Genomic DNA, 12,965 nt, shown 5'->3' with positions numbered 1-12,965 from the left:
AGTCATTCTTGAAACCAGTGGATGATCTTGTTCTAATTCTCTGATGTTTCTTCACGAGCTGGACGAGGCTTCAGTTTGTGAAGAAGCGTTTGAAGAACCGGAGCTACAGACACCTCCACCTGTCACGTAACCCCGCCCTCCCCCAGCTGGGAGCCGCGGTGCTAACGCTGAGCTAACAGGCTAAGCTAACAGGCTGCTCCCACCTGTCCTGCAGGTGACCCAGGCCCCACCCAGGCCTCGGGGTCGTGGCTCTGCTCGGATCGAGGGACTTTAACCGTTGACTTAAAGGGGAGGAGGGAGGAGTGTGGGGTTAACGAGCGGCCCCTCCCTGTGTAAACTCAACATGTGAACTCTGCCCTCCCCTGCCTCCGACACGCATGTGGATGCAAACATACATGAACACACGCTAGTGAAGCCAGAGTCACATGTGACTTTATAGATTCAGATTCTTCTCTATTTATTTAGTGAACACATAAAAAGCTGCTGCTTCGTTTTGACTGTGACGTGAATCTATCGACAATAAAAACTCATTGATATTGTTCAGCAGTAGGAGAGAGGTTTGACCACGTGTCACATGCTCCTAAAGGTCAGAGGTCAACATCCTTCATAATGATCAGAGAAGAAATCACACCTCAGGTGAAGTGGTCGTGGTGGGTCAGAGGTCAGAGGTCAGCCTGCAGTGAAGGTAACAGCCATGTTTAAGGTGAAACTCTGGAGTTAATGGAGTCGGAGCAGAGGAATGTGAGTGTGTACACGCCTCAGAAATGAAACAGAGGAATTTTCCTCGGGGGTTGAGTGGGGTGGGGGTGCGGGTGGGGGGGGTGGGGGGGGTTATCTTATCAGTGTTTACTCTAAGCACCATCTAGTTTTCTCTGTTGACTTTAAGTGATTGACTTTAGCTGTCGGCTCGATGCCAGCCGCTGTGGTGCGTTTCCAAACCGGCAGCGCCTGGAGGAGACGGAGATGAAAAGTCAGGATTTCTCCCCGACTCTCCATCACTAGTCCACATGCCAAGCAAGTAGTCCACATGCCAAGCAGCTAGTCCACATGCCAAGCAAGTAGTCCACATGCCAAGCAGATAGTCCACATGCCAAGCAACTAGTCCACATGCCAAGCAGCTAGTCCACATGCCAAGCAAGTAGTCCACATGCCAAGCAGCTAGTCCACATGCCAAGCAAGTAGTCCACATGCCAAGCAAGTAGTCCACATGCCAAGCAGCTAGTCCACATGCCAAGCAAGTAGTCCACATGCCAAGCAGCTAGTCCACATGCCAAGCAGCTAGTCCACATGCCAAGCAGCTAGTCCACATGCCAAGCAAGTAGTCCACATGCCAAGCAGCTAGTCCACATGCCAAGCAAGTAGTCCACATGCCAAGCAGCTAGTCCACATGCCAAGCAAGTAGTCCACATGCCAAGCAAGTAGTCCACATGCCAAGCAGCTAGTCCACATGCCAAGCAAGTAGTCCACATGCCAAGCAGATAGTCCACATGCCAAGCAGATAGTCCACATGCCAAGCAGCTAGTCCACATGCCTAGCAGCTAGTCCACATGCCTAGCAGCTAGTCCACATGCCTAGCAGATAGTCCACATGCCAAGCAGCTAGTCCACATGCCAAGCAAGTAGTCCACATGCCAAGCAGCTAGTCCACAAGCCTAGCAGCTAGTCCACATGCCTAGCAGCTAGTCCACATGCCTAGCAGCTAGTCCACATGACCTAATCCTGGTCTCATGTGACATATTGTGTTTTGAATAAACACATCTTTTTTACTTTTCACACTCACTTCACGTTGACATGATGTTTATAAATGCTCACAGTCATAGGAATCCAGCAGCTACTGCAGTTATTTCTGTGCGTCTACACAATAACCATATAAATACAGCAGTGTCTCGGTGCCAGCAGCAGATTACTGCTGCAGAAAAACCTCTTGTCCTAGACGTCTAAATGTCCAGCCTTGTTTCGGTTAACCGCCGAGCACTTGAGGTTTCAGAGGTGCCAAGAGTTTCACAAACGAGGTTTCAGAAAACCGTGCGTCTCCAGAGCCGCGTCATCCTGACATGTCCACCAGGAGGATTTTAGTGGTGTGGTTATTTCTTTTCATTTGTCACTGTGGTTTAAAACCTGAAACCGAATCTCTGAGAAGCCACAATCGTATATGCTAAACGTCTTATAATCTGATCAGGTCCTTTATCCATCATGTTTTTACTTTATTGAATTTCACATTGACTTTTGTTTATTTGCTGAACAATGAGTTCTGTCAGGTCTGTGGACAATCAAACTCCGACCGAGAGCCGGCCGATACCCGAGGAGACCTGCTGACTCAGCCCGAGGCAGCAGGGAGGTGGGGAAGGAGGTGATGGAGCCGGCTCTCCTCCTCCCCTGCTGCCTCCCACAGCTCTTTATCAGGCTGCCAACGCCAGACGACTCCTCCTCCCGTCGACCAGCAGACAGAAACACCAGCTCCTGCTGTCAGACGTCGTTCCTCTGAGAACCACTTGTTGTTTGAAGGCTCCTGTTGCTTCGTCAGGACAGAAGATCTCCCATCACAGGGCTTCACATCCTGTTCCCGTGCTGACTATGAACTGAAGTTAAAGATCACACTGAAGAGAAAAGTTACTTTAAAACCTCGGGACCGAAACAGCAGCAGAGGATCATGGGTAATAGTTAAAGACATTCACCAAACAGATATAAATACCCGGTACAAAGTAAAATGCTGGTTCCTAAGTTTCTTTAACAGAAATCTTTGTCTTGAAACTTGAAGAAGATATTAATTAAACCTCGTATCTGTACGTTTTTGCTCTCTCTATATAGCTGACATTAGCATTTGCATCGTTAGCACTTATGTTTTTGAAACAAACGTGATCCACCAAGTTGTTTCTCCAGAGGTAAAAAAACAACAACAATATTAACAGCCCCGAGAAGTGAAGCCAAAGCTACGTCATGATTGACAGCTTTGACTGACCCATGATTGGTTGAGAGTATGTCTGGCCGGGACCTTGATACCACGGCTCCACGATCATTACATGCACGGACTTCAAGTGAAGTCACTTTGCACGAGTTTGTATCCAAGTAGAGAGGAGTCGTCCATGTTTCTTCACTTTCACTGATGGTCTCTATAAACGGTCTGTGATCCGGTCCCTGTGTCGTCCAGCCTGCTGCTCACAGGACGTATTAGAACCTCTGGTCCTGGTCAGAGACCATCACCTCCACCTGCTCCGACAGGAACCACGCTCACAGAAAAATCACTGCACATTCACACAGATGATATCTTCAGGGCAGAGAAGCAGAGTGATTTTTTTTATTGGATGATTTCTTCCAGGACTTGTTGTGAAATTAAATCTTCCCTTGATGCTTGTTTCTGTTTGAGTCTCTTGATTTCATCCAGTTTGACAGATCAACTAAAACCAGGAGAGCCTCATTGTCGAGGAAGCAGGAGAAGAAAACCCCTCGAGTGGTTTTCCTCCGCAGAGCGTCAGCGGCTCGCTCTCACTTCGAGTCGTGAAGGTCGACTGACATGAACGCTGCCTACCCCCCCGACACATGAGGAGAACTGAAGCTGCTGCTCAGAGCGTTTGGATCAGGAGATGTGGAGTTAAAGTTCTGAACATCATCTTTGATTGTTCAACTGTCAGTGTGGTGAAAGGCTCTAAAGACTACACTACCCATGAGCCCCCAGCAGAGGCAGGACTGTTGGGACAGAGGGGGGGGGGGGTCGGCTCCTCCATGGTCACTCACTGGGCTCAGCCTTTACTGAAATTACTTGTTTTGAGGTTGTTCCAGGTGAGGACCCCCCCCCCCCCCCCCCCCCAACAACCATCCGATAGGTTTAATTATCTCTCTTTCCTCGAACTCCTTGTAGGAAAGTGTTTCAACGATGAACTGCTCACCCACTTACTCTGCTGGGACTGAATAAAAACTTTAAAACCTCAGCATCACAGAAAACTGTCAACGAAGAGCTGACAGAATATGCGATGTTTCTACTATACATAAAAAACACACTGCATTTCCCATAATGCATTTCGTATTTTTGCGAAACGATAGCCTTATATTAAAGGTGCACACGTATCATCTGACTCTAAAGGAGACCAACACAAACATCGCAGCCGCGCTTAAAGGGTTCAAGCTTCAGTTTTATTCTGGTTGTAAAATGTGTTAATAGCTTTTGGTCCACTTTCAAACTTCTTGTTCCAGCTTGAGCTTTCGTTTAATGGGAACTCATTTGACCAATTAATCCGACACCATGTGAACGAGTTTGTTGTTGTGTTCTCTTCTCTTCACCTCCATCGGCTCTGTTCATCACTTCCAGATTATCAGGCGATCGAGGATTCACCAGAGCGAAGCAGAAAGAAAGTGGTTTCACTTCAGGAGAGAGAACCAGTGAGCAGGAGTGGAAATCTGGCACAGAGGGAACACAACTCGTGACCCTGAACGCATCGTGAGCTGTTCAGGGTAACGCAGCGATGGTATCGTCCTCCTCCGAATCACAACACACTCAGCAGAAGGTCTCTGGTGGATCGGAGGCTCCAGCTGTTCTTCCCACACTCTCTTCTCTTTTCTTTCGTCCTCTGTCAGAACCGCGGCGCTCTGGACGCTCTCCCTCGCCGGCCGCCTGCCAGAGGCCTCGCAGGAGCACAAATGAGCCGTGCAGCTCTGTGGGAGCAGAAACCAGAGCCAGCCGCTCGTCATAACGCTGTGAGTTATTAACACTGAACATCGGCGAGCAGAAACTCTCAGTTATCAGATTCAGGTCCGAGCCGGAGCTGCACTCGAAATACTAAACGATTGTTCACCCGCTCAGCGACGGTTGGTTCTGGAAAATCAACAAAACCTGAGAGCGAGCGGCGCTGCAACGTTTCTGTTCTGGAGAAGCCAAAGAAAAACATGATTCTGGAAACGTTTAGAATGGAAATGAAGAAAGGAAAAGGTTCTGCATTAAAGCTTCATCTATTAACTCGGTGTTCCTAATAAACTGACACGTGTCACAGTCGCGTAGTTCTGAATTGGTTATTTGATTCTTTCTGCGACTTAATACGACAGCGTCTCGTGTCTCAGGTCTTAAACCAGCTTTCATCTCTGATCCTGTTCAGGCTGAATCTGAATCAGGCCGCGTCCACACTGACACGTTCTCATTTAATAACTAAATCCAGCTCTGTATCAGGTAGAGGTGATGGCAGAGCTGTTACTGAAACTGAGTGTTAGCGACACTTTGCATCGTCAAAGTAATCCTTTGATTCTGAAAAGGGGCGGAGTTTGCACGACGACTGACAGTGAACGCAGCTGAAGCGACCAATACGGATTTGTGTGTCTGTGGCGGTGACGAGTGTCTTGTGTTTCACGTGTTTGTGTCGATCTTCTCTGAACGTTGCGTTTCAGTGGGAGCGGCTGCAGATGTCGAGCTGCGACTGTTTACATACATGAAGCGTGACGGAGTGCGAGGCTGCGTCCGTCTGGGTGGTGAAAACAAACACTCTCTTTATTTCATGGCTTGTGATTGGACGGTAAACAGGAAGTGTTTGCTGCTCAGTGTGAACATGTGGAGTGGATCCACTCCTGATGACTTTTATTGTTTGAGGAAACATTTTCTGGTGTCTGGTGAAAATCTCAACGCGGCCAAAAAATTCTGATCTCTGTCCAGTGACGCAGTAAAAACTCAGTTCGTCCCAAGAACGTCCTGATGATGGATCTGATCTGAGACCGAGCTGTTGACCTAGAGTGGACGGCTCATCCTCTGAGGAGCAGGAGAGTTAATCATCATCCAGTTTGAGAGAGCAAAACACAGAGCTGTATCCTCTGAGGATGATGAATATGCTCAGTAAATGAAAGGCACGTTAAACAGATGTTGTGAGCAGTGATACAACATTTTATTCGTCATGTTATTGAAGTAAAGATGTTGTAAAGGAAATTTTCACAAAGTAAGTAAATATACTCAAAAGTTTGTTTTACACAGAGAATCACGCAGAGATGAAAAAATCTTTTTTTTCAAACTCCCACCACCACAAAGTTCAGCCTGTGTTGAACCTGTGAGACGAAGCTCAGGCCAACTTTTATTAAATGTCTCAGTGAAGGTCTGATTGGTTGAAAAGATGATTTCACACGTCAGCTCTTTGCACAGTTTGCTTCTTCACCTGTTCTGCAGTCAAGTCCTCCATCCCTATCACCTGATTGGTCAGCGCCTCCTCACCTGTCGGCTCCGCAGGATTTCAATCACCCGCCGTCTCTCTCTCTTGTTCGTCCGACGACCAGGACATGGTTGTGTTCTGTGTTCTGTGACCCGGGCCTCAGTCATCCTCCCTCAGCTGCTGTCTGTGTGTGTTTCTGCAGAAGTGAGTAAAGATCAGTGAAGTAACGATTCAACTCTACTTCCTGTTTGAGCTTCACCTCCAATAATCTAACAAAGAAATCAAAGCTGGCTCTAATTAAACTTCATAAATCAGCGAGGGGAACAAGCTGCAGCTGAATGCTGCTCAGAGCTCGGCTCTCAAACGTTCAAAGCTGAAGCCGACGCAGCGATGAGGCGCAACACGAACCACAACAAAGCACCAACAAGTCGCGACGGCAGGTTTGATGAATCCTCCATCACACGGAGCGTGGCCCGGAGCTGACGGAACTCTCACCATCAATCTCCTCCTGACGGCGTCGTTAACCTGCTGCAGGATCTGCCTCCAAAATACAAAACAAAAGTTCCCTCTGAAATATCCTCCCAGATTCATACAGAGCCAATAAATGCCAACCGACCCAGAGGCCTCGCTGTATAAACAGGCAGATATATTTCAGCGAGGCCTCCCTGCACCGATTACAAATAATTGTGGTACCAGAGAGAATCAAGTTCTGCTTGGTTACACACCAAGAACGTCAAAAAGAATCTGGCTCCGAATCTGAGATCGTGTGATGTGTTTCCTCTTGTTTTAGTTTCACAGTCGTCTTTTGCTCCTTTTGTTCAACGACTGCAGATTTTTAAAGAGAAGAAAAAATTCATCTGGGGCCTGAACTCAGATTCCTTTAGAAAATCTGAGCTTGTGTTTCATCTGCAGCTTCAAAAACTGAAGAGAAATGTTCAGAGTAACTTTTAAGAAATGTTGGATGAGATGAGAATAAGCATGAGCATGTGAGTGACACTGTAGAGGGTGCTGTGGACGGAGGCAGCAGAGGAAGTTGGGGTTTATCATTATGCAAACACTGAGGGTTTAAAAATGATGCTTATGTAATAGTTCCAGGTGAACGTCCGTCCCTGAGCTTCATACACTGAAGTGTTTGAGTCCACAAAACACATCTGGAGGTTTCAGGGGTAAACAGTGTTGCAGCCAAATCCAATCGAAGACCCAAAATTTAAATTCGTCCCTTAGCGCATCATTTACATTATAAATCAGAAAGTTGTTGTAATCGCCATCGTTTTCAAATATCTGGAGTGTTTCTGCTCGTCCAGACTGAAGCAGCAGCAAAGCTTTCAAATCCAAACGGGTTCAGAGGCGTTTACAAACTGTAAAGCTCCGGAGTCGTGTGGACACCAGACGGGTCCGGAGCAGAGAAGATGTGTTCAAATGAAAACATAGTAGTGTGGATGTAGCCTTTCACAGAGCATGAATCTGAACATGAGTGTCTCCACCATGTCCACTTACGTTTGCCTGTGGTGTAAATCAAACACACTCTGTTCCTGCGTGCACACAACTCCACACCTGAGGGTTCTCCTGCAGCTCCAGTTTGTATTTGTGGGTTTTGTTTGTGTGAAGTGTTTGAAGAGTTTTGGATTCTGCAAATATCTCAAGAAAAACAGTCAGTTGTTAAACCGGCTTCTTGGATCGTACCACACAGATTAACCTTTAACCAGAATTCATGTGTTTTATGAAAAACCGAAGCACTGAGAGTCAAATCTAACTACATGACGAGCAGCAGCTGGGCCTCGAACAGCGGGGGAGCAGCGCTGCACATGCACACTCCCTGAAAACAGAGTGAAAGTTGAGGCTCTTGTCAGAGTCCATGTGAGTGGACCCGGAGCAGCTGAGTCTCTCTTCTATCGGAGAGCAAACAGTGAAAGCTGAGCGTGGCCTTTCAGGTCGGGTGGACGCTCAGTAAAGTGCTGCTCAGTCACCTCAGTCTGCTCCGAGTCGATGAAAAGAGCCGGTTAATCTTTAAACTCAGGACAAATAGAAGTGGATGGTCAAATAGAGCAGATAGAGCAGATAGACAGATAGAGCTGCTGACACACTCTCCACACAACATGTCAATGAAACTAAAGCACTTTGAGACTGCAAACATACAGAGTCTGAAAATCACCACATGTTCCAGTGTCTGCAGACACACAACCTAGAGCACATGAGGACGTTAAGTCCGAGGCCTCAGGAGAAAATGTTCACGTATGTCTGAGCAGCTCGACACAGGTTCAAACAGGAGTCTGCAGAGATCATGGTGAGGAGAAGGTCTGCAGGGACGTGTGTGTTCGTAACACAGCAGCATGCAACAGCAACTGAATCTCTGTCGTCATTCAGGCTATTATTATGTTATATGTTATTGATTTGAAGACTGATTGAGTCACAGCGACACGACTGCACTGGCCCCTTCAGATGCATCTTCTCGGACCAGCCTCTCCCACCACTCTCTGCTCACTGGTGATGTAACGGATGAGCTGCAGCTGCTCAAAGTAGCTAACGGAGCAAGAGAAGCTGCTGACACAAACAGGAAATCCTCAGTAGACAAGATCATCTCATTTGGTTTGGCCTTCTAGAGTCGACAGACAGTCATTAAAACCACTGATCTTCAATATTCAGTGAAGAAATTTTGAAAATTTGAGTTTGGTGTTTGTCGCTCGTCTGGTTGCAGAAGCTGCAGATCATGAGGGACATGAGGTAACGCAGTCGGAGTTCCTCTGAAGAGAGGATTGATTGTCTTCTCTGCATGAAACAGATCGGACTTGGAGCGCGACATAATCGTTTGTCACTTGTGGCTGCAGGGGGCGCTGTTGCTCCGTAATAGTTAGTGTTGTTTTAAATAAAGGTTCTGATGGTTCGTCCAAATCCTAACGTGAGGTTCAGGTCTGTTACCTCCTCAGTACGACAGCGATATGTCAGAAATAAAAGCCAGTGGACCATGTGAGAGGATCTTAATGCTAAAGCCAGGCCAAACATACTGGACTCAGTGAGGGGGGGGGGGGGGGCGCCAGCGGAGGATCTGTTCCAGCCACTAACAGGCTAATGTCTTCCATACGCAGGAAGAGCCTGCAGCCAACAGTAGATCCTCTCCGCCGTCCAAAGACAAAATAAAAGACCTGAGTGTCTTCACACTCCAAGGCTCTGGAGCAGCTTCAGCCAAAACCACAACATGTCGGTGGATTATCAGCTCTGCTGCTGGAACCCAGAGACGCTGAGAGGAGCTAACACGTTCCGACACATGAAGATGGATTTGATCTCACAGACAATGATTAAACATCGGTTCTGCTGCCTTTCTCTCAGTGATACAGAAGAACAAAAAGAAAGAGGAAGATGAGAGGAGGAAGAGAAAACATGGTTAGGAAGAAGGGAAAGACACAAATGGAGAGAAAAGTCATGACAACTAATGAGGAAGTAAGAAAGCACTCGTCTTGAACAAACTTGCACAGCAGGTGTTTTTATTTCTGACCGAGAGAATCTTCCATATAAATCACTTTAAAGATTCATCCCTCCATCCAATCACAGCCAATAAACATTCACACCTACAGAAATCTGGAGTTCTGTCACACCTGGTTTGTCTCAGAGCTTCAGACTCTTCACTTCAGTCTGAACCTGAACATCAGGTGTGAAAGGTTCCTCAGACCAGAAGAGGAGTTCTGGGTCTGGATCAAACTGAACCTGGTTCTGTTGCTTTGCAGTGAAAACACTTTGTTGGATAGTTTGGACTTTTGGACCAATCACAGGAAGTAGAGACAGAATTAAACAAGAGAAGAAGAAGTAGATAGAGGAAGCAGCTGCAGACTTCAACTCCGACGATGTTTGAACAACGAGGACGTTTATTTGGTGCATTTGAACTAGTGTGGAGTACTGTGGTACTGTGGAGTACTGTGGTACTGTGGAGTACTGTGGAGTACTGTGGTACTGTGGAGTACTGTGGAGTACTGTGGAGTACTGTAGTAATGTAATACTATAGAGTTCTGTGGTACTGTGGATCACTGTGGTACTCTGGAGTACTGTAGAGTACTATGGTACTGTGTAGTACTGTGGAGTACTGTAGTAATGTAGTACTGTAGAGTACTGTGGTACTGTGGAGTACTGTGGTACTGTGGATCACTGTGGTACTGTGGAGTACTGTAGAGTACTATGGTACTGTGTAGTACTGTGGAGTACTGTAGTAATGTAGTACTGTAGAGTACTGTGGTACTGTGGAGTACTGTGGTACTGTGGAGAACTGTGGTACTGTGGATCACTGTGGTACTGTGGATCACTGTGGTACTCTGGATTACTGTAGAGTACTATGTAATGTAGTACTGTAGAGTACTGTGGTACTGTGGAGTTCTGTGGTACTGTGGATCACTGTGGTACTGTGGAGTACTGTAGAGTACTGTGGTACTGTGGAGTACTGTGGTACTGTGGATCACTGTGGTACTGTGGATCACTGTGGTACTGTGGAGTACTGTAGAGTACTGTGGTACTGTGGATCACTGTGGTACTCTGGATTACTGTAGAGTACTGTAGTAATGTAGTACTGTAGAGTACTGTGGTACTGTGGATCACTGTGGTACTGTGGATCACTGTGGTACTGTGGATCACTGTGGTACTGTGGAGTACTGTAGAGTACTGTGGTACTGTGGCTCACTGTGGTACTGTGGATAACTGTGGATAACTGTGGTACTGTTGAGTACTATGGTACTGTGGAGTACTGTAGAGTACTGTGGTACTGTGGATCACTGTGGTACTGTGGATAACTGTGGTACTGTTGAGTACTGTAGAGTACTATGGTACTGTGGAGTACTACGCCTGGAGGTGCAGGTAGTGATAGCCTCATGATGTGCCAGCCTCTAGTTTGACAGTCTGACCTCTACAGTGATGCACAGTGAGGATTTCCCTCTCATTCACCTGACAGGTGTTTATGTCCACACACCAGTGACTGTGAGTTTCAGGCTCTAGTCCACTGGCTGCCTGCAGTCACTGCCTCGGCGTCTGATTGGCCGGTTTGGTCAAACAGCAGCAGCGGCTGGTCAGTTCATCCAGGTCCAGGCAGCGGGAGACGAGCTGGCTGTGGATGGATGAGTCAGTCGCTCTGCTGGGTCCGAGCATCACATGGTTCCTGTTAGCAGCTTTCAGCAGGACGTGAGGGTGGAGCGGTGTTGGCTTCACACTCTGGACAATCCTTCCCACGGAGGAATGTGTGTTCACGAGCCAGGACAGGGTCACAAAGAAGGTCCATCGTTTGAAAACTCTCCAAAACGTGTAAAACCTTCTGCACGATGTGAGGAGACCACACCAGAGTCACATGTTTCAGAGGGAGGTCGGTTCATCTGGGTCCAGGTCAGAGGTCGCTGCAGACACAGGGTTCATTTCTGCTCGTTTGATAGAACTATGCTAACAAGGCTCTGAACTAAGCTAGGCTCAGTGTTTCCTCCTGGTTTTAGTATATGTTCAAAAAAAGGGAAAAAAGTTTCCGCAGTTCTTTGCGATAAGCTAGGCTAATGTTTACCTCCTGCTTTCGGCCTTTTTGCTAAGCTATGCTAACAGTTTCTTCCTGATGTTTCCTTTTTTCATAAGCACGGCTAACTGTTTCCCTCTGCTCCCAGTATTTGTGCTCAGCTAGGTGAACTGTTAGCCCTGCATTGTGTGTTTGTGCTGAGCTAGGCTAAACTAAACTGCTGACCTTCTTGAGGGCGCGCTCCCCTCCGCCCCTCCACCCTGTCAACATTCCAGTCAGATGGTTCACGATGACGCGTTCACATGTTGAATGTTTTCAGGAACATATTTCATGTTGAATGAGTCGTATTTCAGCGACACTGTCAGGAACATGTGGAAGTCATCATCTCTCTCCCAGACTCGCTGCCATCTTTCTATCGACCTGCTGCCTCTTCACAGGCTCCGCTCCGTCTTCTCTACGCTGTCACGACTCGTCTCCTCAATTCACCGCTCGTTTCTCCCAGAGCAAAACAAATCCACCTGTTCCTAATTCCACAGATTCATCTGGTGTTAGTCTTAAGACCACACCTGCATTCAAACAGCTTCAGTGTGAATAGTGTGAGAGAATACACTGGCTGCCAAAAGTGTACACTATCTAGGGGGGGGAGGGGGTCAGTAGTAAGAGGTGTTTGAGGCAGAGGCTGAAAAGAGGACCTGCAGCACTGGGCCTTCTGAGGAACGTGATGTTTTCTGAACATTCCAGCATCCAAACCTTTTCAAGTAATAACACTAATTACAACTATCGACCCCCGACCCAGCTGCTCCGACCCCCACACCTCTCTCCTGTAAAGAAGCTGAACATCATCACAGCAGGAGATGAACTAACAGGAAGGAAACTTTACGTTCACTCGTCTGTATTGTTACGAAGTGGCAGCGTGGAGACCCGGTGCGACCTGCTGATGGAGATCAGTTGTTGATCTGGATCGACTTTCAGCTCTGAGCTCATTTCAATCATATCTGACCTTGTGATTCTGAAAAGCAGTTTTTATCTCAAACACATGTTTTCAACAGAAACTTATTTTACATCTGGATTGTTCCTCTCATGATGTTTTTGAGTCGATGATGGATGTTTATTTATTTGTCTGATCTGTGAGAGATGAGGCTGATTCATATTTAAATAACCTCAGTGATCATAAGGTTCGACTGAATATTAAAAACATTTCTTTTAAGTTTTGATCCTGGTTCTAGTTTATGCTTTTATTTTATTTTCTCAATAAAAGCACCGTCTTTCTCTCTACCTCAAAACATCTTATACGTGACCTGAGGCAGATTCATGTTTGTATTAGTCTTATCTGTTAGGACAATTTATTATCATGGTCAGAGTTCAGAGACAAGTGTATGA

Source organism: Platichthys flesus, chromosome 1 (genome assembly GCF_949316205.1).
Source record: "Platichthys flesus chromosome 1, fPlaFle2.1, whole genome shotgun sequence".
In the NCBI taxonomy this organism is placed as follows: domain Eukaryota; kingdom Metazoa; phylum Chordata; class Actinopteri; order Pleuronectiformes; family Pleuronectidae; genus Platichthys; species Platichthys flesus.
The sequence above is the reverse complement of the archived record's forward strand: the minus strand, read 5'-3'. Positions refer to the sequence as shown.